This window comes from Glycine soja, chromosome 2 (genome assembly GCF_004193775.1).
Source record: "Glycine soja cultivar W05 chromosome 2, ASM419377v2, whole genome shotgun sequence".
NCBI lineage: Eukaryota > Viridiplantae > Streptophyta > Magnoliopsida > Fabales > Fabaceae > Glycine > Glycine soja.
Window position 1 is genome coordinate 25,832,683 of NC_041003.1, and position 24,035 is coordinate 25,856,717.

The window sequence follows — 24,035 nt, forward strand, 5'->3', positions numbered from 1 at the left end:
ATAGGGATGAGTTCTCACTGCCAACATTTCATTAAGCGAAATCATATTTTGTTTAGCCAATTAACAAATTTTCAAATTTGACCTTGGGAGGGAAAATCTTTAGTTGAGAAAAATAGAATTTCGCTTAGCCATTTGAAGTAAGAAATATGGTAAAATTTAGGTTTGAAACAAGGCATATTTCACTCGGTGGAACTAATTTCGCTGAATAGACTATGTAAGAAATCTAAAAAAATTATGTAGCAAAATTTTGCTCGACGGATGAAATTTGGCTTAGTGAAAATTTGGCAAAAAAAGAGAGGGTGACGACACTGGAGCCATTCCACTCAGCAGAATCCCCTTTCATTGAGCGAATGGCTCATGAATTGAAAATTAAAAACCCCAATTTTCCAACTTCCCACCTTAATAACTTTTCAGCTTACCACCTTTCTCCCTTATTTAAGAAAGGGTGACTCCCACGCCCCACAATCACTGTCACTTCCCACTTCCACTCTCTGATTTTTGCATTTCTCATATAGTTTCCTGAGTTTTCTTCATCTTCCCCATTTTCTTTATCCACTACATTGCTTTGAATAAGGTAGTGATGCAATCCTATCCTGCAAGGGCATTGGGTAGAAGACTCCAAGTAGATTGGGCTAGAGATCCAAGGGAAGGCCCTAGGGTTCTCACAGTTATCTAGAACTATGTATGTCTGAGTTCCTCATTGAGGATATGTAGGAGCAAGAGCCTCGCTTTGTTCGGCCGCCCTACAATCTCTGTCATACTAACCCTGAGGTCATGTGACAGGCGGAGACAAATTATGGTCATTCCGCACCTTTTTGCCATCCCCAGACGATCGTGTCCGATGGCACGCAGAGACAAATTATGGTCATTTTGCGCCCTTTTGTCATCTAGAGGCGGCGAGCCCGATGACATGCGGAGACAAATTATGGTCATTCCACACCTTTTCGCCATCCGGAGACGATCGTGTCCGATGGCACGCAGAGATAAATTATGGTCATTCTGCACCTTTCATCATCTAGAGGCGGCGAGCCCGATGCGGAGACAAATTATGATCATTCCACACACCTTTTTGCCATCCAAAGGCGGCAGGCCTGATGACATGCGGAGATACCTTATGGTCATCCGCGCCTTTTGTCAATCGAGAGGAACGAATTCGACAGCATCAGGATGAAGTTGGTCGTTCGGTGCTAATCATTTTCAAAATTTTTGCAGGTTCCGCTGGTGGGGATATTGAACGGCCGAATGGTGTTCCGCTCGAATGAAATTAATGTCTTATCTTTACTTCCTTTTTATCTCCAATAAAAGACAAGTAAAGAGGGGCAACTGTCATACCCTAATTTCATCTGGGGACCATTTGTTTGGTGGGATGCGACCTTCGCTTGACCACTTCGAGGTACTTGACACCCATCGTTAGGCAATCCGTGAAGTTTCACGACATGTCGGAAGTTGAAAGGAAGTGTTAATGCACAATCCGTAAAGTTTCATAACATTCCAGAAGCCAAAGAGGGGACGATTGCGTAATCCGTAAGGTTTCGTGACATTACGGAAAGAAAACAAGTATCGTTACGTAATTCGTAAATTTTCGTAACATTACCGAAAAAGAATCTGCAAAAAAAGGGCAGATGGGTGTATTTAGTAAGCAGGGGTGTGCAAATAGCAATCAGGCTCACTTGGGCCTTCCAGGATGTTCCAACAGAAGGTGGTGCCTTCTGGTGGAAGTAACCCAGCTCGCCTGGGCGAGCTGGGCGGAAACCACCTCCCTCTTTTCCCCTATAAATAGGGGAAGGAGGGCAGAACAAATTGGTTCAACCCTCCTGGTATCTGAGAATCACTTAAAATTAGTGAGAAAAATTGTTTCCGTGAAGAAAATCCAAGCCGAGGCGCTTTCGTAACGCTTCCGAGACATTTCCGTGGGCGATTTCGCGAAGGTTTTCCACCGTTCTTCATCGTTCTTCGTTCATTCTTCGTCGTTCTTTGGTCTTCAACCGGTAAGTTCCCGAAATCGAACCTTTTCAATTCATTCTATGTACCCTTAGTGGTCCCCACTTGTTTCGCGTGCTTTTATTTTTATTTCATTTGCTTTCCCTACCCCATTTTGACGTGCTTTAGTCATTTATTTAAGTCACTTTCTCGCCTAATCAAAAAATAAAATAAATTTCCACCGATCATTTGAGTTGAAACATCTTTTAATTTCTGTTAGAATAAAATCCGGCTGATCTTTCATGTCGTAACCACGTTTAAAACCAAAAAGAGGCAAAATAATAATATAATAATAAAAAAATATATCTTTAAATAAAATAATAAAAAAATCAATCGGACGTTTTTCTTTGGGATTTTCTTTCTTAATCGAATTGACTAATAACCAAAGTGAAACTAAGGCTAAAATCAATTCATAAACCAAGCCTTTGTCATCACCTAAAAAACCATTTTTAAGGTCCAACGCCTTGAAATGGTCCTTTTCACTTTTATTGGTTAAACGTGGATTTTAAAGACCTAAAACCAACACATAAGCTTTGTCACCTCTTTCAGAAACCAAGAGATCATTAATGGTCCAATGCCTTAATGTTTTCTCTCCTTTCAAAAGAATCGAAAGATCGTTTAATGGTCCAATGCCTTAAATGACCTTTCATTCAGTCAAAATATATCTTGCAAAAAAGATAAAAACAACTCCCGAACCTTTCACACATAAAGCTTGTAGACCACACCTTTTCCGGTTTTTCCGACATTTTCCTCGAATAAACGTTGGTGGTGACTCCGCGCATTTTCCTTTCTTGGAAGACACACCCGTGAGCCCTCACGTCGCCCTTCCGCCGAAGGGTAGGTTTCGACACTCATGATAGTCTAGCCTAATCCTGATCAAGTATCGTCCGCAGATTCCTCTTGTTGGACTAAACTCGGCCAGGACCGCATTAAGACAAACATACAACAACTAGGTTACCGTACCCCAATTCCTCATGAAAATATGACAAACTAGCCCCATCCTATCAAGTTCTAAGAATCAGACCGGTTTACACTGTTGAATGATCCTAAAAACACATGCATCTACATGATCAAGGCAAAAGCATGGCAGAATGAAGTTATGATAGCACAGTGAACACACAAAACATCAGTAAATAAATAAAAAAAGATATTTACATCAAGTACCTACAAGGAAGATCCAACAGAAGATTTAGCTTTCCATAACTGGGAAGCTTCCTTTACAACAAAGAGAAGAGAAAGATAAAAGATTGCAGAAATACAAGTAGCGGGGATGTCTCCTCCACCTCTTGGACCTCACAATCGCTCACAAACTCATCTCAAGCTCTCAGGACAGCTTCCTCTTCCAGCTCTGGTCTCTACAGATCTTCACACAACAAATTCTCTCAAACTCTCTGGAACTTGGACCTTTCTCTCTCTAGAACTTTCAAGACATGCAGAAGCTTCAAGAAAAGGCCAAACTCCCCTTCAAAATCTGATTTTAGGCTTAAATAGGTGCTTTGTTTGTGCTCGTGCGCTTAGCGCAATTATGAACCGCTTAGTGCACATTAGTGAATTTCGACTTAGCACGGAAGGTGAAAATCAACACTTCAAAACTTGCCTAATTATCCTGAAATTGAGAGAAAATGATTATTAAATACACAAAATGGAAGTTCTACGTATTTATTACCTATCTTTAACAAAAAGTAATTACAACACTACAAAATAACCATAAAATGGAGGAGTTTGATACAATTTACACAAGTTTTATACACAAAAGTTAGTCGTATTCACCGACTAACAACTCCTCCAAATTTACAGTTTTGCTTGTCCTCAAGTAAATAAAGAATAGTTCACTGGTCCCCAAGTGACAATAACATGCAGTGACTATGTACAAAGGTGTATGCAACAAAATTTGCTGATTGCATGATAAGAGAATGAAGCAAAATGCCCTCATCACTTGTCTTTTACAAGGCATGCAGTTATCCAAAGAGAAGAATAAAATGTAACCTGAACAATTAGATGAAGTTAGGCATAAGACAGATATCAAGGAAAGTAGCTTAAACCACAGTCTCACGACCACTATTTCACTCACGCACAAGTGTTTAAGTTATTCATTAATAACAACTAGCAAGAGGTCCAATCTTTGCACTTCATCTCATGCCATAAAGTCAAAAATGTATAAACATAACTAGAAGGACTTTCCCAGGCCTGTAGTGAGGCTTGGCTACAAAAATTCATTGGTTTTTCTAGGATTCAAAGGCTTAGTTCTAAGAGAGCACAAATCCTAGACTTATCCAAGTGATATTTTTAATAAAATTAGCTTGCTCACTAGCTTTTCACTTTCATTTGCTTTTGACCTTATTACATCAGCACACATTTCCTTTGATTGCTTTCTTTTTTTTTTTTTTTTAACACACAACTTATTTGTTGTGTGTGCTGATGCTTTATCTCTTTCTTTGCATCCCAATTAGTTCCACTCCCCCAAATTAGAGGTAAATTTGCCTTGAACCATATGCTCTCCTAGAATCTAAACAAGGTATCTGGAGATAATCATTCAGGTTCAGGGTTCAATTATTGACAAAATCATTCAGCTCACAAAGGGTGCAAATGATACAATTATAATTCAAGGTAAGCTTTTTGGTCAAAAGGCTTGTATACGCACAATCACGACCTTCATCATGTCCTCATTCATACATTTCATTCTAAAATTCAGATATTGATGCAAAGATTATTTCTCACAGCTAGTCGTTCACTCACAGTTTAAGTTCACACTCTCACCGATTTTGGTTCAAGCTTTTCTTTCACAATCAATCTGTCTACTGACTAACAATTCTAATTGCAAGTTCTCATTCTTGTTCTTTCTTTGTCTAACATACACACTTGCTCAAACTCATGAAAAGAAACACAAACTCCATCACAATCATGCATTCAATTCAAAACCAAATCATACACCAATTTTCACAAAAAGATAAAAGTGTTTTACTGCCATATTATCAAAATCAAGTCAAACTGTTCCATATGCTTCAAAATGAGCAAACCAACTACCCATAAATAAAAATAGTAGTGTATATAAACATAAAAGAAATATTGTACTGAAACCATAATCATAATAATAATAATCCAAAAAGCAAAAAGCATAATCAGGAATTTAGAATTCTTGTGACTGGTCCTGGGTATCCTGTGTATGAACATCCTCCTCATCTGTCAGATGAAGTATTGGAGTAGCTGGAGGAGAAGTGTCCATAGCCAGGACTGGTGTGGTCGGGTCCTCTTGTATCTCTAGAATAGGGGTGGAGGGGTTTGTTGTACGTTGAGGTGAGGGTAGGTCCACCACTGGTGTAGATGGCTCTGAAGTGGCCTCAAGAGATCTCTCAGGAGTGGCAGCAACTACCTGCCTCACCTGTGTCTCACCTGCCTCCTCCCCTATAACAAATGGCTCTAGGATGGTGGCCTCAGATGACTCATCCTTCACATGTTGCGATACCTGGGCTGTGGGACCTTCATCTTCCCTGTGAAGAGAAGGTTGGGTCCCAGGCCAGGCTACCATCTCCCTGAACTGATCAACTGAAGGAATAGATCCTGGAGGTGCCACCACCTATAAACTCTGTAATAAAATTATATGTCCCTGATGAATGCTCTGAAGCATGGCTTCAAAGCGCTAAGAATCTGTTTGAGCTGGGACAAAAGGAGTTGCTGAAGTGGATGCTGGAGTAGGAGCTGCAGAAGTGGAAGGAAGCTCAGTTGGCCTCACCCTTGCCCTCCTAGCCCCTCGGATAGAAACTGTTAATTCCTTGGGATTCCAACAGTTCTTCCTGATGTAGGCAAAGTTAATGATCGGGCTTAGGTGCTCAAAAGTAAGGCTGTCAGAGACAACCCCTCTGGCTCTACATAGTTTGGTGATCAGAGTAGGAAACCCAAGTCTAGAAGTGTTAGACTGGGCTGTAGAAGTTATCTGGCCAGAAATAAGAGCTCCTATGTTCATGTCCATGCGAGAGACTAGGCCAAAGATCAGCCTAGCTTTGTCCACTATCAGATCAGAGGTATGTGATGTGGGGGCCAGGTTGGAGTATGAGAGAACACTCCACACCTGACCTAGAGTAGTCAAATCCTTCCTGAGAATCTTCCCAGGATGGCCCTCAGTGTTCAAGATGAACCCTCGACCTGTTATGCGTAAGGCAGCCTCAATCTCTTTGTAATCTGTGGGCAACCTGTAGTATCTGGAGTATGTGGGTATAGTCTCACCCTCTGCTAATACCACAGGTGTCTCCAGGAATATGTTGAGACTGTCAGCATCAATCTTCACTAAATGGCGTCTGACTCTGGATTGCTTTGGTGAAGGGCCCTTAGAGCTGTATAAGTTTGCATAGAACTCTTTCTCCAATGCCAAGTCTATGCTCGCATCAATGAAATTGGTGAGGCGTTTATGGAAATTACGCCTCTCTAATTCAGTCTTAAAATCATCTAGCTCAGTATGATAGAGCTCTACCTTCCTCTTAGGCAAGATGTTTCTCCCCAAGACATTATCTGTGTACCGGTTCCAAGCATCTAAAGAGGAAAATCTCCTTGTATCATATTGTGTTGTGGGTCTTGAACCAATACTTTTGTGTTTCCTAGAAGCCATCTGCATATGAAGGAACCAAATAGTTAAACAGGACACAAGTTGTTCAAATTCAAAAACTGAAAAATAAAACTGAAAAAGGCACTGACGGCTTAGCGAGACATGGTCCACTTAGTTGGCCTTCACAAAAAATGCACTACTGCTTAGCAACAGGTGGGGCCGCTTAGCAGAAGTTGCAGAACTTCAGCTTTTGCATAATTGGCTTAGTTGGTAAGTGCCTGCTAAGCCGAACGTCTGCCGCAAGGATTTGCGCTAAGCTCATCAAAGGCTGCGCTTAGCGGCACCATACAGTTCAAAAAATATACTAAGTATGGGAGCTTAGCGAGCGGGGCTCGCTTAGCTCGATGGATGCCGCGACGACATGCGCTTAGCTTAGGAAAGCTCGGCTTAGCGTGCAGCTATCAACAAAAAATTTGACTAAGTTACTTGGGCTTAGCGATTCAGCCTCGCTTAGCCACAGGCATTTCAGCAAGCGGATGAGTGTTCATCCTCAAAAGATGAACTCTCTTAGCGCGGTAGGAGCGCTTAGTGAATTCTTCAGAGAACGCCTATATTCAATGAGTACTGATGAACTCGCTTAGCACAGCATGCTCGCTTAGCGAGTTCATTGCATTTTCCAGAAAATGCAGAAAACACAATTCGTTTTCTTGCACTTGTCAAGCCTCTAAATACAAACGTATATAAAGTCCTAATCTTAAACTATTTCTAAAAAAAGCATTAAAACCCTAAAAATATAAAGCTCAACGTAAGGTTTTCTACCCTAAAGTTTAGACAAGTAAAAGAGAAAAGGAAGTAAGGAACTTACTTGTATCGTTGATGCTTTGTGATTGGAAGTAGATAATGCAAAAAGAAAGCACAAATGCAAAATGCGCAAATTTTTGGAGAGAGAGAATACAGAGAAGAAGTTTGCGAAATCTGGCAATTGTGCTGTAACTGGCGTTACACTCACTTAAGCAATTTTTGACCTTCTCGCTTAGCGGACCGCTGCGCTAAGTGGGCCAAAGAGACGTTTGGTTTCTCAATGAGGCTCGCTTAGCGGATCCGCGCGCTTAGCGGACATTTGAAATTTAAAATCAGTTTTTTTAACACACAAAGGGCTTGGCTTAGCGCTCGGATAATACTGCTTAGCAAGTTATGCAGATAAAAAAACCTTCAACTCTCGCTAAGCTGGGCTCTGGGGCAGCTTAGCTAAAATGATGCATCTTAAGTACAGAGGAGAGAGCGCTTAGCGGATAAGGAATCACTTAGCACTTACATTGCCACAAGGAATTCAGCTTAGCCATCATGACTGGAGCTTAGCTCCATGAACCCCAGTTCTAGCTGCAAGGAAATGAGCTTGGTGGCAATGAGTTGCGCTTAGCCAAACAATACACTACACTTAGTGGTTAGGCCGTCGCTTAGCCAAATTCAGATCGAATTGAAATTGGCTTAGGTCAGCCTGGGCCAGCTTAGCGGACCAAATCAACCTCAGATGCAAGGGTTGTGCGTTAAGCGCTTTAGACTCTCGGCTTAGCGCATGACCAAAGATGCCCTTATCGCGAGGCTTATGCTTAGCAAAAGGACTCTTTTTTAGAAAAAAATCTCTAAGTTATTTTTCAGTCCTTTTTTTCAAGAAATTGAAACCCTTATATCTAACATTCAAGGATAAGCTGATATACTCCAATGTACAAATTATAAAGCAAGTTCCACATGATATATGCATGAAAAACAAAGATAACATAAATTAAAACTGGGTTGCCTCCCAGGATGCGCTTCTTTAACGTCATTAGCTTGACACATTTACCTCAATGGGTGATATCATGTTTTGGTTCTTACCTCCAGAACCTCTTGACCTACTTCCATTACCTGTAAGCAAACATTTTGTTATGGAGCAGGCTTGTCTTCAACAAACAAATCAAAATCAATTTTCTGATCTTCAAAACCCATCTCCAGCTTCTTTCTACCCATATCAACTATGCATCTTGTAGTTAACATGAATGGCCTTCCCAATATTATAGGAATGTCAGTATCTTCACAGATATCCATTACCTTAAAGTCTGTCTGGAAGATAAAATGTTTCACTCTGACCAACACATCTTCAATTACTCCATATGGTCTGGTAATGGAGCGGTCAACCAGGTTTAAAGTCATCTTAGTGGGCATGATCTCCAACTCTCCCAACCTTCTGCACATGCAGAGTGGCATTAAACTAATGTTGGCTCCGAGGTCAATAAGAGCCTTTCCCACAATGACTTCTCCAATTGAAGAAGAAATAGTTACACTCCCAGGGTCTTTATGCTTGGGTGGGAGAGGATCTTTTGAATCACAACACTACAATTTCCTTCCACTACGATGTTTTCCTGGTGAATATACTTATGTTTCCTTGTTAATATCCTTCAAGAAATTGGAGTAGAGTGGCATGTGTTGTAAAGCTTCTCTGAAGGGCATGGTTATTTCCAGTTTCCTGAAAATATCTAAAAATCTCACCAAATGACAGTCCTTCTCCTTCTTGGAAGGTACCACAGGATATGGTACTTTCATACTTTCGTTCACAACTTTATCACTTCAACTCTTCCTTCCTTTTCATTTTTTTCATCTTTTTCAATTTTTTTATTTTCTTTTTCTTTTTCTACTTCTTTTTCTTTTTCTTGGTCGTTAAATTCTTTTTTCTTGACCATTATTTGTTTCTTTTTTTCCTGATTGCTTTCACCTCTCACATGATTTTTCTTGTCATCAGTACCTTTCTTTTCAGCAGCTTTCTTCTTATGCACAACACTCTCCTCATCCTCATCCTCCACAAACCTTTTACTCCTTATCATCACAGCTTTGTAAATTAAACAACGAGTAAAATTGAATTAGAAAATATTAGAATTAAAACATGCTGCTTCCCCTTGATTCACAAGCAAGTCTCTTATCCTAGGTTACGAGAGTTTATCCTTAATCAGTTCAACCACTTAATCCAACCCTAAATTAAATTACTAAGCGAAATTTAACATAAGGCATTCATTATGTGATTAAGCAACACATACACCAATTAATCATAAATGATAATTAAGCATGAACGTAATTAAGCGCAAAGACAATTAATCAAACACTAAGCATGCATGAATTAATAGAAACAAATTCAGAGTAATTAGTGAAGAGGAAAAACTAAACATAATTTAACAGTAATAATAGAACCTCAAAGAGAACTGTGCTTGATCCTCAAGAGAAAATAACGCTGGAGACTTAGCCTTCCATTAATCAATAAAGAACGAAATTATAGATTGAAGAACGAAATTTTATTGCTGAAACGAAAAGTAAAAACTGGAATTGCAAAATGAAAAAGTGTCTAAAAGAAGAAAAAGAAGCCTAAAACTAAAAATGAAAGAAGAGAGAGAGAGAGAGAGAGAGGGGCCTAAACTAGAACCTTGGTGCTGTTATATAGTTTTTCATCCCCAAAGCTTACAAATCTGTTTTAAATCCAAGCCCATAAATAAAATAAAATCAAATCTAGATAAGATACGATCTAGATGAAATAATATCTAGATGAGATCAAATCTAATTATTATCTAGATAAGATAAAGTCTAGATAAGATAAAATTTTATAGAATAAAATAGTCTGCTCTCTTCAAGTCCAAGCCCAATTCTAGATTCAAGCCCAATGCTTCATTAATTCCTGAAATTAGATTAAAAACATCAAATTAGCTTAATGGGCCCAAATAATAAAACTGCCTAATTAATTTGACAATTAAGACTAATCAGTACTTAAAATGGTGCAAAAAGGGTTAAGAAATAGGAAAAAATAATGGCACATCACCTCCACTGTCCTTGCTGATTATAAGGACCCTGTTGGAAGCCTGAAAATCCTCCTTGAGTATACCCTTGTCGCTGTTGATTTCCCATATAATGAGCTTCTTGAGTGTTTTCTTCAATGGGAATACATTGGCCTGTTTCATGAGCCTCACCACAGATGGTACAACCTGTAACCTGCAAAATAGAAGAATGTGAAGGTTGACTAATAGACACTTTTGTTGGCAACTTAGCAAGTGTTTCTATTAAAATCTCAAGTTGCTTAGAAAGCAACTTATTCTATGCCAATAAAATGTCATGTGATGATAGTTCTAACAAGCTTTTCTTTGTGGGTTGATGGGTTCTGTCGTGCAGAATGGCATGATCACTGGCTGACATATTCTCAATTAGCTCAGCTACTTCTTTCGGGGTCTTCAACTTTATTTTTTCCCCTGCAGAAGCATCTAGCAGTTGCTTGGTTTATGGTCTCAGCCCATCTATGAACATATTCAATTGAATTGGCTCGGAAAACCCATGGGTGGGAGTTCTTCTCAATAAACCTCTGAAACTTTCCAATGCTTCACTCAGAGATTCATCAGGGAACTGATGAAATTAAGAGATTGCAGCTTTCCCTTCCATAGTCTTGGACTCTGGGAAGTATTTCTTTAGAAAATTTTCAACAACTTCTTCCCAGGTTTTCAGAATGTTACCCTTAAATGAGTGAAGCCACCTCTTGGCCTCTTCTGCCAATGAGAATGAGAATAGGCTGAGTCTAATAGCTTCATCTGGCACACCGACAATCTTAACAGTGTTGCATATTTCAATGAATGTTGCCAAATGTGCATAGGGGTCTTCATTAGGTAATCCTTGGAATAAATTCCCCTGTGTTAAATGAATTAAAGAATGCAGGTAGTTGATGTTGTGAGCTTGCACTTCAGGACATGCAATGCTAGTAAAGAATTGTGGTACTGAGCTACTTGAATAATCCTCAAGGGTGATCCTCTGGTGTTGTTCTCTGCCATGATAGTGGCTTCAGGGAAAGCTGCAATCTCTTCCAAATGATTGTCAACTCTTCCAAATAGAAAAATACCTATCTATGGGGGTTTTTACAAGCATATTCTTTAAAGCTCAAGTAAATAAGTGCCAAGAAAAAAAATTAACACGTAAAATTGACACTTATCAACTGCCCCCAACTTAGGACTTTGCTTGTCCTCAAGGAAAAATAAACAAACTACAATATACAAACTAAATTAAACTACTAATGTTGAACTCAAAACTAAACATGAGTTAAGATCCATCCCATTCTAATATATCTAAGACATGTTTGTTCCAATAAAACTCATCAACAAGGAATGAAACAATGTTTTGATTATCCATAATGATGTTCTACATTTGGAACCATAACAAGGATACATAGGTTTGCAATTCAAGGAGAGCAAGAAGCATGACAATCCATTATTGATGCAAGAAAAATACAATCCACATGAGTTAGGTATTTCACTCATTTTTAGGTGCACTCAAGTGCTTTTCTCTCCTTCACAAATTGGTTTCATACAAATAAGTTTTGCTATACTTCTCGCATTCAGCTCAATTTAGGCACATACAATTTGGATCACTAAGGACTTTCAAAGCTTGTAATATGGTTGGGCTTCCAAAGAAAAAATGGTTTTTCTAGATTACAACAAAGCATCAAGGGGTTGAGAGAGAAATTGTCAAATGAATTACATAAAATGTCTCACTCTCATCATTTCATAATGAAAACCATTCCTAACTCAATCAGCCTTTTCCAATTAAATCATTTGTCACCATGATTCCTTGATTCTCCTTTTTTTTCTTTCTTCTTATTCATATCATTTTTTAATAGGAACTAAATAAAATGAACAACAAGTATTCATGTCACATGTGAAGAGAGGACAAACTACAATTAGTGACAATCTTTTTAAACTCAACAATTCTATGCCAATTCAAATCAACCATTAAACATGAGTTTTTTCCCCCAACCTAAATGGACCCCCCTTCATGCACAATTTCTCTTGTACCTAGAGGTGAGGGAAATTCATTGTTTTTTCCTTTTGGCTCAAAGGGTTCAAGAAGAAAATTAATTTTCACATTTAGGCACAAAAAGGTTGCAAGGGATAAAATTGAGAATGGTTGGCTATTTAGTCTAGTGGCTTATAAACAACAATATGCCTTGATCATTTCCAATCATATATGCAAGACAACAAAATACAGAATCAAGCAAAACACATTGTAATGACTCCAATGGTGGTACTCACTCACTCATCAATGCAATCCAATAGGCACATATCTCATTTTAAGGTCTCAAGTATTCTCTTGCAAAAACAACATCATGCCACACTTATAGAACGCTCTGAATTTCATAGAGGTATCCAAGTTATACTAGCCAATGAGTTCATCAAATGTTTGAATTCAATCCAAAGCCCACAAGGGTAATCCTCTGGTCATGCTCTTCTGCCATGGTAATGGCTTCAGGTAATTGAGTGGCAGATTCCCTTGATGATGGTAAATCAGGTGATAATAAGTCGGAGAAATGAGTCTCCTCCTCAAGAATGGATGCAACTGTTCTGTTTTGCAGAAGTTTCCTTCTCCTCTCGGCCCTGTTCCTTCGCAACATAGCTTCAATTTGTAAGTCCAGAGGAACTAAATTGCCTATGGGAGATCTATGCATATACAATACTAACAGAACAGCGGTTCTTACCATTTTATACTACTTGCGCGATCCGGTGCACTTGCCGAAAGCAAACAAGTTTTTGGCACCGTTACCGGGGAACTTCTTTATATTTGGAAAGTTAGTTCGTTTTTAGGTGCCTATTCTTTATTCCTTATTCTTTGAATATCTGTGAATATTTGTTCTTGTCGCAACCTTCCCTTCGGCGGGAGGGCGACGCGTGACTCACGGGATGCGTCTTCCAAGAAAGGAATACACGCGGAGTTGCCACCAACGTTTATTTGAGGAAAACGTCAGAAAAACCGGAAAAGACGTGATCTACGAACTTTAAGTGAAAGGTTCGGGAGTTGTATTTACGCACGGGGAAGGTATTAGCACCCCACGCGTCCGTCACAAGAGACGGTAGCCTTTAATCAAATGTGCAAATATGACTTCAATTTATATTCTTTTCCCTTTTTACGTTCTTATGTCTTTTTTATGCCTTTTTATGTTTTTATCTTTTTGTGGTCGACAAGGGCGTTTCCCTTTGCTCCTACATATTCCTCAATTGTGATGAGAAAATCAGACCTACATAGTTCTTTTGTGAACAAAGCGTTTTGGTTAAGTTATTTTTTTATCCTTTTTTGCAAGATATGTTTTTATTGAATGAAAGGTCATTTAAGGCGTTGGACCATTAGACAATCTTTTGATTCTTTTGAAAAGTGAGAAAACATTAAGGCATTGGACCATTAATGATTTCTTTATTTTTGAAAGAGGTAACAAAGTTACATATTGATTTTAGGCTTTTTAGAAATCTACACTTAACCAATAAAAGCGGAAAAGACAATTTCAAGGCGTTGGACCTTTCAAAATGGCTTTTTTAGGCGATGACAAAAGTTTGGTTTATGAATTGATTTTAGCCTTAGTTTCACTTTGGTTATTAGTCGATTCGATTTAAGAAAGAGAAATCTCAAAGAAAAATGTCCGATTGATTTTTTTTGATTTATTTTACTAAAAGATATTTTTGATTATTATATTATTATGTTACCTCTTTTTGGTTTCCAACGTGGTTACGGCATGACCGAACGGTCGAATTTCATTTTAACAGAAATTAACGGATGTTACAATTCAAATGATCGGTGGAAATTTATTTTATTTTTGATTAGGGGAGAAAATGACTTAAGTAAATGACTAAAGCACGTCAAAAGGGGGTACGGAAAGTAAATGAAATGAAAATAAAAGCACGTGAAAACAAATGAGGACCACTAAGGGTACATAGAATGAATTGAAAAGTTCGATTTCGGGAACTTACTGGTTGAAGACCGAAGAACGACGAAGAACGTCGAAGAACGGTTGAAAATCTTTGCGAAATCACCCACGGAAACGTTACGGAAGCGCCTCGACTTGGATTTTCTTCACAGAAACAATTTTTCTCACTAATTTTAAGTGAATCTCATATACCAGGAGGGTTGAACATTTTTGTTCTTCGCTCCTTCCCCTATTTATAGGAAAAGGAAGGAGATGCTTGCCACCCAGCTCGCCCAGACGAGCTAGGTTCCTTCCTCCAGAAGCAACCGCCTTCTGGAGGAATATCCTGGAAGGCCCAAGTGGGCCTGGTTGCTATTTGAACCCCCATTTTTACTAAATACACCCCCAGCCTTTTTTGGTGATTCTTTTTCCGTAAAGTTACGGAAACTTACGAATTTCGTAACGATACTTGTTTTCTTTCCGTGATGTGCCAGAACCTTACAGATTACGTAATCATCCCTTTTTTGCCTTCCGGAACGTTACGGAACTTTACGAATTGCACACTGACACTTCCTTTTAACTTCCGGCATGTCACGGAACTTCACGGATTGTGCTACAACGCTTTTCTTTTGGCTTCTGGCATGTCTCAAAACTTCACAAATTGCCTAACGATGGGTGCCAAATACCTCGAAGTGGTCAAACGAGGGTCGCATCCCAACAACGGATGGTCCCCGGATGAAATTAGGGTATGACAGTTGCCCCTCTTTACTTGTCTTTTATTGGAGATAAAAGGGAAGTAAAGATAAGACTAATTTCGTTCGAGCAAAACACCATTTGGCCAGTGAACCTCCCTGCCAGCGGAACCTGCAAAAATTTGAAAATGATCAGTACCGACACATCATCCTGATACTGTCGAATTTGTTCCTCTTGGTTGATACAAGACGCAGAATGACCATACTTTGTCTCTGTGTTTTGTTGGACACGATCGAGCCTGGGCGGCGAGACACAGAATGACCATAATTTGTCTCTGCGTGCCACCGGACATGATCGCCTCTGGATGGTGAAAAGGTGCGCGGAATGACCATAATTTGTCTCCGCCCACCTCTCGACTTACTGTCCCCAAATGACAAAGGGCGCAGAATCTGTCTCTGCGCGTTTATCACTCGACTTGCGAAATCTGAATGACAAACGGCGCAAAATCTGTCTATGCGCGTTTACCACCAACTTGCTATTCCTGAATGATAAAGGGCGTAGAATTCGTCTATGCGCGTTTATCCACCCAGCTTGCTGCTCTTGAATGATAAAGGGCGCATAATTCATCTCTGCACGTTTACCACCCAACTTGTTGTTCCTGAATGATAAAGGGCACAAAATTTGTCTATGCGCGTTTATCCACTCAGCTTGCTGCTCTTGAATGATAAAGGGCGCATAATTCGTCTATGTGCGTTTATCACCCAATTTGTGAAATCTGAATTGCAAAGGGCGCAAAATTCGTCTATGCGTGTTTACCACTCGACTCGCTGCTCCTGAATGATAAAGGGCGCAAAATCTGTCTCTGCGCATTTATCACTCATCGAGCGTGCGAATAACCGCATGTCATCGGGCCCGCCGCCTCTGGATGAAAAAAGGCGCAGAAGACGATGTTAGTCTCAGCGTGCTATCATGCTTTGAGTCTTATAGATAGCAAAAGTATTTTAAAAGTGCGGGACCAAATGGTTCCCGCTTGTCATCGGGCCCGCCGCCTCTGGATGACAAAAGGCGCAGAAGACGACGTTAGTCTTCGTGTGCTATCATGCTTTGAGTCTTACAGATAGCAAAAAGTTTACACGGATAACCGCTAGGGTATTTCTGCTTGTCGCATGACTCCAAGGTCAGTTTGACAGAGATTGTGGGGCGGCTGACAAAAGCGAAGCTCTTGCTCCTACGTATCCTCAATGAGGAACTCAGACCTACGTAGTTCTGGATAACTTGTGAGACTAAAATAGTCTCGGTGTTTTCTTCACTAAAATGCGAACACGCTTTAGTAAAGAGACAAAACTTCCAACCAATTAGAGCAACATATGCTTTTCGGATGAAAAACAATGTGTTTACCGGGGAAGGGGAGTATGCTGATGAAATCTTCTCATAACCACAAATGAGATTTTTGATGTTTAGCATTTCGTTTCTAAATGACCATTTAGAGGAAAGACTGGGTTCAACAAAAATAGAAGAAAATCACTCAAAGTGTATTAATCTCACACAGGTAAGTGTTTCGTCCTAATTCCGAACCATAGATATGCCATGACTTGATCTTGCAAATCATTTCCTATCAAATCAAAGATTACATGCGTGATCGTGGATCAGTAGGACTTTTCTTGGGAATGGTCTTTTTTTGTGGGAATTTTGGCTTTGAATGTTTTTGGCCTTTTCCTTTTCTGTTTTTGTTTAGTGCGGGGCGAAAAAGTCGCTGACACACAGGATTTTGGTTGGCAATCAAAGGGAGGGGACCACTTTAGGTCGTGGTTTCCTTTCCTTTTTGTTTACTTGGTGACAACTCTGTATTTGTTCAGATGTTGTCTGATCCAAAGACCTTCCTGCATATTTCTTCTGTTTCCTTCTGATCCTTGATCGGGAATTTTCTTTCCTTTCTTCTTTTTTTTGCTTTCTCTCAATATTTGATTGGGAATTTGCTCTTTTTGCTTTCTTCCGCTCTTTTGATTGGAAACTTTTCTCTTTTTCTCTTTTTCTTTTCTTTTTATTTTCTTTTGAGGGCAAGGTTTATGGTGAGTTGGGACTTTGGCTCAAGGCTTGTAGAACGGATGAACATGATATATGTCAGGGTGTTGGTCTGGTTCAGGGATAAAAGGGAATGTCCCACATTATTTCCATGACACAAATGCAACAATGATGATTTGGAAATTTTATGCAAAACTAGTCATGCATGCACCTATGTGGACACTCAAGTGTCGAAATTTTTTTGGTCATGTGATGCTAGGGCTCATAATTCATCTTCTTCTATTTTAGTCAACCCAGTGTTTCCAAAATATGTTCTTTTATCAATTTGTGCATTCATCCGAGTCTATTTTGGGTGTTCGGAAAAACTTTCACAGCATTTACCCTTCAAATGTGTACACACATCTTTTTTTTCAAAAACTAGCTATGATCAGTGAATTTTTTAAAGAAAAGTTGGAAGTTATCTCTTTTCACAAGCATGTTGGTTTTTTAGCTAGACAACTTATTATTATTATTTTCTTTTTTCCTTCCTTCTTTTTCTTTCGTTTTCCTCTTTTTTTCTTTTTTAAGTTGTTTATCATTTGTTCATTTCCTCTCTCTTCTTTCTTTTTTTTTTCTCTTTTTCTCTCTGAAAAAGTCATGAGGACGAGGGCGCACACTACCTACTTATGTCTAACCACAAGGTGAACGAGAAACGCACGAAAATGTTAAGTCGCAAAAACGGTGATGAAATAACTGAGAGTCATAACGCCGAAAATTTCTAACAAAAACGAGCAACAATGATAGTAATGTTAGTAACCATATGAACAAAAACAGAAGACAATAATGTCAACAGCACTATAGACAATAACAGAAAAACGTCAATAGCAAACTAATCAAAAAATAGTAATGTCAAAAAATGCGGTGACCTCGGTCACGTGGCTCCGCTTCCTCCCAAGAAGCTGAGCAAGTCTGTCATCTCCTCATCCATGCGGGCGTCCTCTGCATCGTCGGGAGCTCCTGCAGGTGCCTCCTCCGTCTGGTCCTCGAGCCAATCTCTGGGCTATGCGACCTCAGCCCTAAACTGATCTAGAGTAGGGCATGCAAAAGGAGCAAAACTCTGGCCCTGCTGATTGAGGCTGAGTTGGTAGAGACACTCATGTATCTGCACCTGCCCCCGGTGGTTGGCCGCCTATTGGCGAACCAAGTGCTGTAGATACCGCTCCATGCCTAATGACCCAGTGGGATCAGCCTGATGAGGTGGCGGCGGTGCGTCTGCGGCTTGTGGTGCATCACCCTGCGCTTGCCTAGGCGTGCAATACTTCTCAATGAAGGCTCGGGTGATCGGCGGCCGGATCACCTTACTAGGTATGACGGGAACCCCGAATGACTGGCAGAGGCCCGTGATCAACGTTGGAAACCCCAAGGCCCTATTAGACTTATCCAGGTCTAGAGGGTGCCTGGTGGGTGGCATACCTGCAAATAAATAGATGGCGTCAGCAATCAACTGAACCACATGGATGCTCATCCGTGTCAGGATGGCATGCACCAGCTGACACTTCGGCAGAGGAAGGTCGGAGTTATGATCACTGGGTAGGACATTGCTGAGCAGCAACGTCATCCACGTCTGTGTCAAGGTGGTCATATTGGTGCGCATGATCCGCACCCGCCTCCCTGCAGCGGTCCGGGCAAAATCCTGACCCGTTATACATAATAGCTGGGCAATGGCCTCTTCGTCAAACCCGTCGGCCCTGTTCCTTCTCTAACTAAACTCGTACTCCTGGCCTTCTTCTAACACTAGCGGGTCACCCAGGAATTGGATGAGGGCGTCTGCATCAAAGGGTATCCACTAACCCCTCACCCATGATCGCATGTCCCGCACTCCCTCTTCTATGGGCCAAGCATTAGCATAAAATTCTAGGACTATATCTGGGTCAAACTTCACCATGAGAGTGACCAGCGACGTCCAGCGCCGGCGAGCTATCTCTTCCTGAAAGTCGGTGTACTCATTGTCCCTGAGCTGAACGCGTCTTTCTCGGTGGAACGACCATCCTTTGATGGCCTCAAAACGCTGCTGATGTTCGGTGCTCCTGAAACGGTGGCTATCAAACTTGGGAGCGGCGCTGGTCCCTTCAGCTGCGGTGTCCCTCCTAGATTTCTTCGCAGAAAGCTTTTTCGGAGCCATTTCCTGCGAGGGCAAACATTTGGAAAGTTAGTTTACAAGGAAATGCTATTTTAAAGCAAAAATGGCATGCTAATCCTTTCGATTTAGAACAAATTTGTGCCCACATCTCCTTAAACAAGAACATTTACCAACGTGCATACGCGCCAAGTATCCTGTTATTTATCAATATACAAGGATATTCAAAACATTCCAGTTACCACATATATATTTTTTCCGAAAAGAATTCATATATACATGCTCAAGGTATTGTGCCAAAATTACACATGTTCATATCCTAAGTATTTTGCTACCACAAACTACCTACGCACATTTGGAGTATTTTATTAACATATTCATTTTTGTTGTTTCATATTTGTTTATATATGCACATTGGAGAGCCAAACTCATGTCATGCACACACTTGCATTTATTTGAGAAGGAACTTTCATGTCATCTATCTACACTTGAAAGGCAGTTCCACATCATATATTCATTTGGGAAGCATTCTCGTGCCATTTTTGACATGGGTACATTTTTTTTTTGAAAGGCTCCTTAGGCTACCTATCCACAAATATCCATATTTTGAAAGGCATTTTTACGCTACCTATCGTACATATACAGATTTTTGAAATGCATTATTTGCTATACATTCACACTTTGCAAGGTATTTTTATGCCATATATTCACACACTATGCAAGGCATTTCCATGCTATATATATATTCACATATATACATACCGTTGAAAGGTATTTTCCATGCTACCTAGGTACAAGGTATTCCTCATGGGGCAGCCAAATTTAAATTCTATTAAAAACCTCTCAAACATGTCCTAATATTCATGCCTTTTTACATTCAAAACCAAAACTTAGATTCCTAGGCGTAAGTCATGCTTCCTTGTATTGAAATTAAAAGCTTGGGTTCCTAGGCCTAGAATCGCATTCGGGCACTCATTTTAACCTCTACGTGCTGTCCTTATACATATAAATCAGCCCCACAGTCCAAAGCTCACAAAACCATGCTCATATGTCGTTGAGGCATTTCACTGAGCACTTGGTGGGTGCATGTTTAGGCATGAATATCAAGAGAACGGGGGCAATGTGGCATGCCCCATTACTTCAGAATGCACCCTAGGCCTAAGGCCATCCCTTACAATCCCTCAATTCAACAAAAACAAGAAACAATTCAAGGATAAATCCCTCACGTTTTTGAGCAAATACATGCAACTTAGAGCACCAAAATACATCAATGGAAAGCTAGAGAGCTCAAGAATGAGGTACTTGCTTGTTGGAGATGAATAATAGCGCAAAACGGAATCAAAAACGCGAAAAATGGTGACCCTAGGGCTGTAAACTCGTGAAATCCGTGGGTCTTGCTTTTGAATGAGGGGGGGGGGGAGTTTTTGGGGTGCATAAAACTCCCCCTCCCTTGTTTTTTATATTTGCAGGTGCAGGGGTGCTCGCCCAGGCGAGCTCAGCTCGCCCAAGCGAGCTAACCTACATTTTTTTAAGGGAGACGTAAGTATGGCCTTCTACGGGCAGCGTTTGCTTACTCAAACCCACTCAGGGCAGATATCCAATATTTACTTTAAAGACACAACAGTAATTACTGTAAATTTAAAGGATACTAGGCTGCCTTGCAGCGGCGCTTTCCATTTGTCCAGAGCTAGGCAAGGGACGACGACCCATCGGTCGTGACCCTAGCCTCTACTTGCATCCGTCCCTAAGTACCTAAAAGTAGGAAACAACATTGCGTGGTAAACCGTGGCCGCGTTACCGTTTTACCTTGATGGGTTTCGGCCTCCAACTTTATCCTGGCATCTGACCACGGCCAGTTGATTCTGCCCTTTTTATGACAAAATATGCATGTGTATGCGTATGCATGAATGCAACAAATTTTTAGTGAAAGCTGGTTTAGGTTCAGTTTTGATTAAGCGCTTTGCGGCATCCCGTGGACTGAGCGAAAAGGCTCAGGTTATCATAAACTGCACATGGTTTTAAAGCACGAAGTGAGGACTGAAACCTCAAACTCATGTTCTCTTCTTTTAAAAGACTGTGACGAGAAATATACAGTAGACGGGAATCCCTGGGGGAAACCAAGAAGAATACACAAAAAATAAAAGAACATGCAGCGATATCCTCAAAGATGTACTTAACCGGGTCCATCTTGGATATCAACCAGGTGGTATGGCTCAGCATGTATTGTCTTAGACGGTGGGATGCCCACACTAAAGCACAACACGTTCTTTCGAGCAGGGAGTAATTCATTTTACAGGCCATGAACTTCTTACTCAAGTAGTAGACAACGCGCTCTTTCTTCCCGGACTTGTCATGTTGCCCCAGCATACATCCCATCGACTCGTCCAGAATCGTCATATACAAGATGAGAGGCCTTCCGGGTACCGGTGGCATAAGCACAGGAGGATTCATGAGACACTTTTTGATCCTCCCAAATGCCTTTTGACAATCCTCATTCCAACGGACGGTTTGGTTTTTGCGTAAGAGTTTGAACAACGGCTCACAAATAGCAGTGAGCTGTGATATGAATCTGGAAATATAATTCAAACGTCCCAGGAAACCTCGGACTTGCCTCTCGGTACGGGGTTCCGACATCTCAAGGATGGCCTTCACCTTTTCGGGGTCCATCTCTATCCCTTTCTGGCTTACGATGAAACCTAGCAATTTCCCTGATTTGACCCCAAAAGTGCACTTAGCGGGGTTCAACCTCAATTGATACTTCCTAAGCCTTTCAAACAACTTCCGCAGGTTGACAAGGTGTTCCTCCTCGGTTTTAGATTTGGCAATTATGTCGTCCACATAGACCTCGATCTCTTGGTGCATCATATCGTGGAACAAAGCTACCATAGGCCGTTGATAAGTTACCCCAGCATTCTTGAGTCCAAAGGACATCACCTTGTAGCAGAACGTCCCCCATAGGGTGACGAAGGTAGTCTTTTCCATATCCTTCGGCACCATTTTTATATGATTGTAACCAGAGAATCCATCCATAAATGAAAACAAAGCAAAATTGGCCATATTATCCACGAAGATATCAATGTGTGGCAAAGGAAAATTGTCTTTGGGACTGGCTCGATTCAAATCCCAATAATCCACACACATTCGCACCTTCCCATCCTTCTTAGGGACTGGTACAATGTTGGCAACCCATTTTGGATACCGAGCAACTGCCAGAAAACCAGCGTCAAATTGTTTCTTCACCTCTTCTTTTATTTTCAAGGATGTCTTGGGTTTCATCCTCCCCAGTTTTTGTTTTACCGGGGAACACTCGGGATTTAGAGGTAATCGGTGTTGTACAATGTCAGAACTCAAACCGGGCATATCTTGGTACGGCCAAGCAAAGATGTCTTGGTAGTCTTTCAGTAGGGCTGTCAATTCTTCACGGATGGGTGTGGTCATACCCGTGCCTATCTTTACTTTCTTTTTCCCACTGCCGGTTCCTAAGTTCACTAGTTCTGTCTCTTCTTGATGAGGCCCCATTTCTTGGTCCTCATGGGCGACTATCTTCTCCAACTCCGGGGGAAGTCCCACATCCTCGTCCTCTTTATCCTCCGTTTGATTTGTTTCTTGCTCGAAATCGATGGTCAGGTCCCAGGTATTAGTACCTTCGAGGGACTCGTCGTCGGATCTGGCGTTTAAACGTAAACAAATAAACATGCAAATGGATGAGAATTGGTAAAGACATAGGAACAGATGAAGAAAGATCTTTTACTTTATAATTTTTAGGAACAAAAGACATAAAGCCTTAACAAAAGAAAACTCTAAAGCCTAGGCCCAACTATAGAGTTTAAAAGCCACAAAGGGTTACATTATGCTTGTTGCGTAAATGTCCGGACGTTCCTCCACTCGCCAATTTCCTAGTCGGAAACCAGGAGGGCATGGTTGTACCAACTCCAACCCACTTGGCGAATCATCTTCACATATCGCAATGACTTGGCCTTCGTGTCCTAGACCCGCGCTTATAAAGCTCCTACTGATGTGGCAGGGCGGGCCTCCTTTGACTTCTTGTCCCAGTCGCGAGCCTTGACCTCCACTCTTCCTTCCTGTAATGCCTTTCTTTATGTCTGCTTGTGTGGGTTTATAGCCTAACCCAAACATCCCGCGGTTTCCTTTAGCGCTTATCAGGCTGGTTATGCCGCCGTTGTCCTTGCCTAAACCCATTCCGGGCTCCTAACCATTCCCCAACATCACTCGGGCCATCATTACTGCCGCATCAGACAGGCAAGGTTGCCCAGAGAAGGAATCTACAGAGGCAATGCTAACCACCTCAAAAGACTGGAAGGCCATTTCTAATGACTCCTCCGCGGCTTCCACATATGGCATAGAGGACGGGCAACTCACCAAGATGTCTTCCTCGCCCGATACGATAACCAAATGCCCTTCCACTATGAACTTCAATTTTTGGTGAAGTGTAGAGGGAACGACTCCCACCGAATGGATCCATGGGCGCCCCAACAGGCAGCTGTAAGCGGGGTTAATGTCCATTATTTGAAAGGTAACCTGACAGGTATGGGGGCCTATCTGTACAGGGAGGTCGATCTCTCCCCTAACCTCTCGGCGGGTGTTGTCGAAGGCACGAACTACCATGGAACTTGGCTTTAGATGGGAAGCATTAAACGGTAATTTCTCCAAAGTGCTCTTGGGCATTACGTTTAAATTGGAACCATTATCGATAAGCACCTTGGCTACGACGTGGTCCATGCACTTGACTGATACATGTAAAGCCCTGTTATGCCCTCTCCCCTCGGCAGGGATTTCTTCTTCGGCGAAGGCGAGATAATTGTTGGCAGTGATATTATTGATGAGTCCTCCAAAGCCCTCTACAGAGATATCTTGAGCCACATGAGCTTCGATCAAGACCTTTACTAGTAAAGCCCGATGAGGCTCAGAGCTCATGAGTAATTCCAAAAGAGAGACCCTGG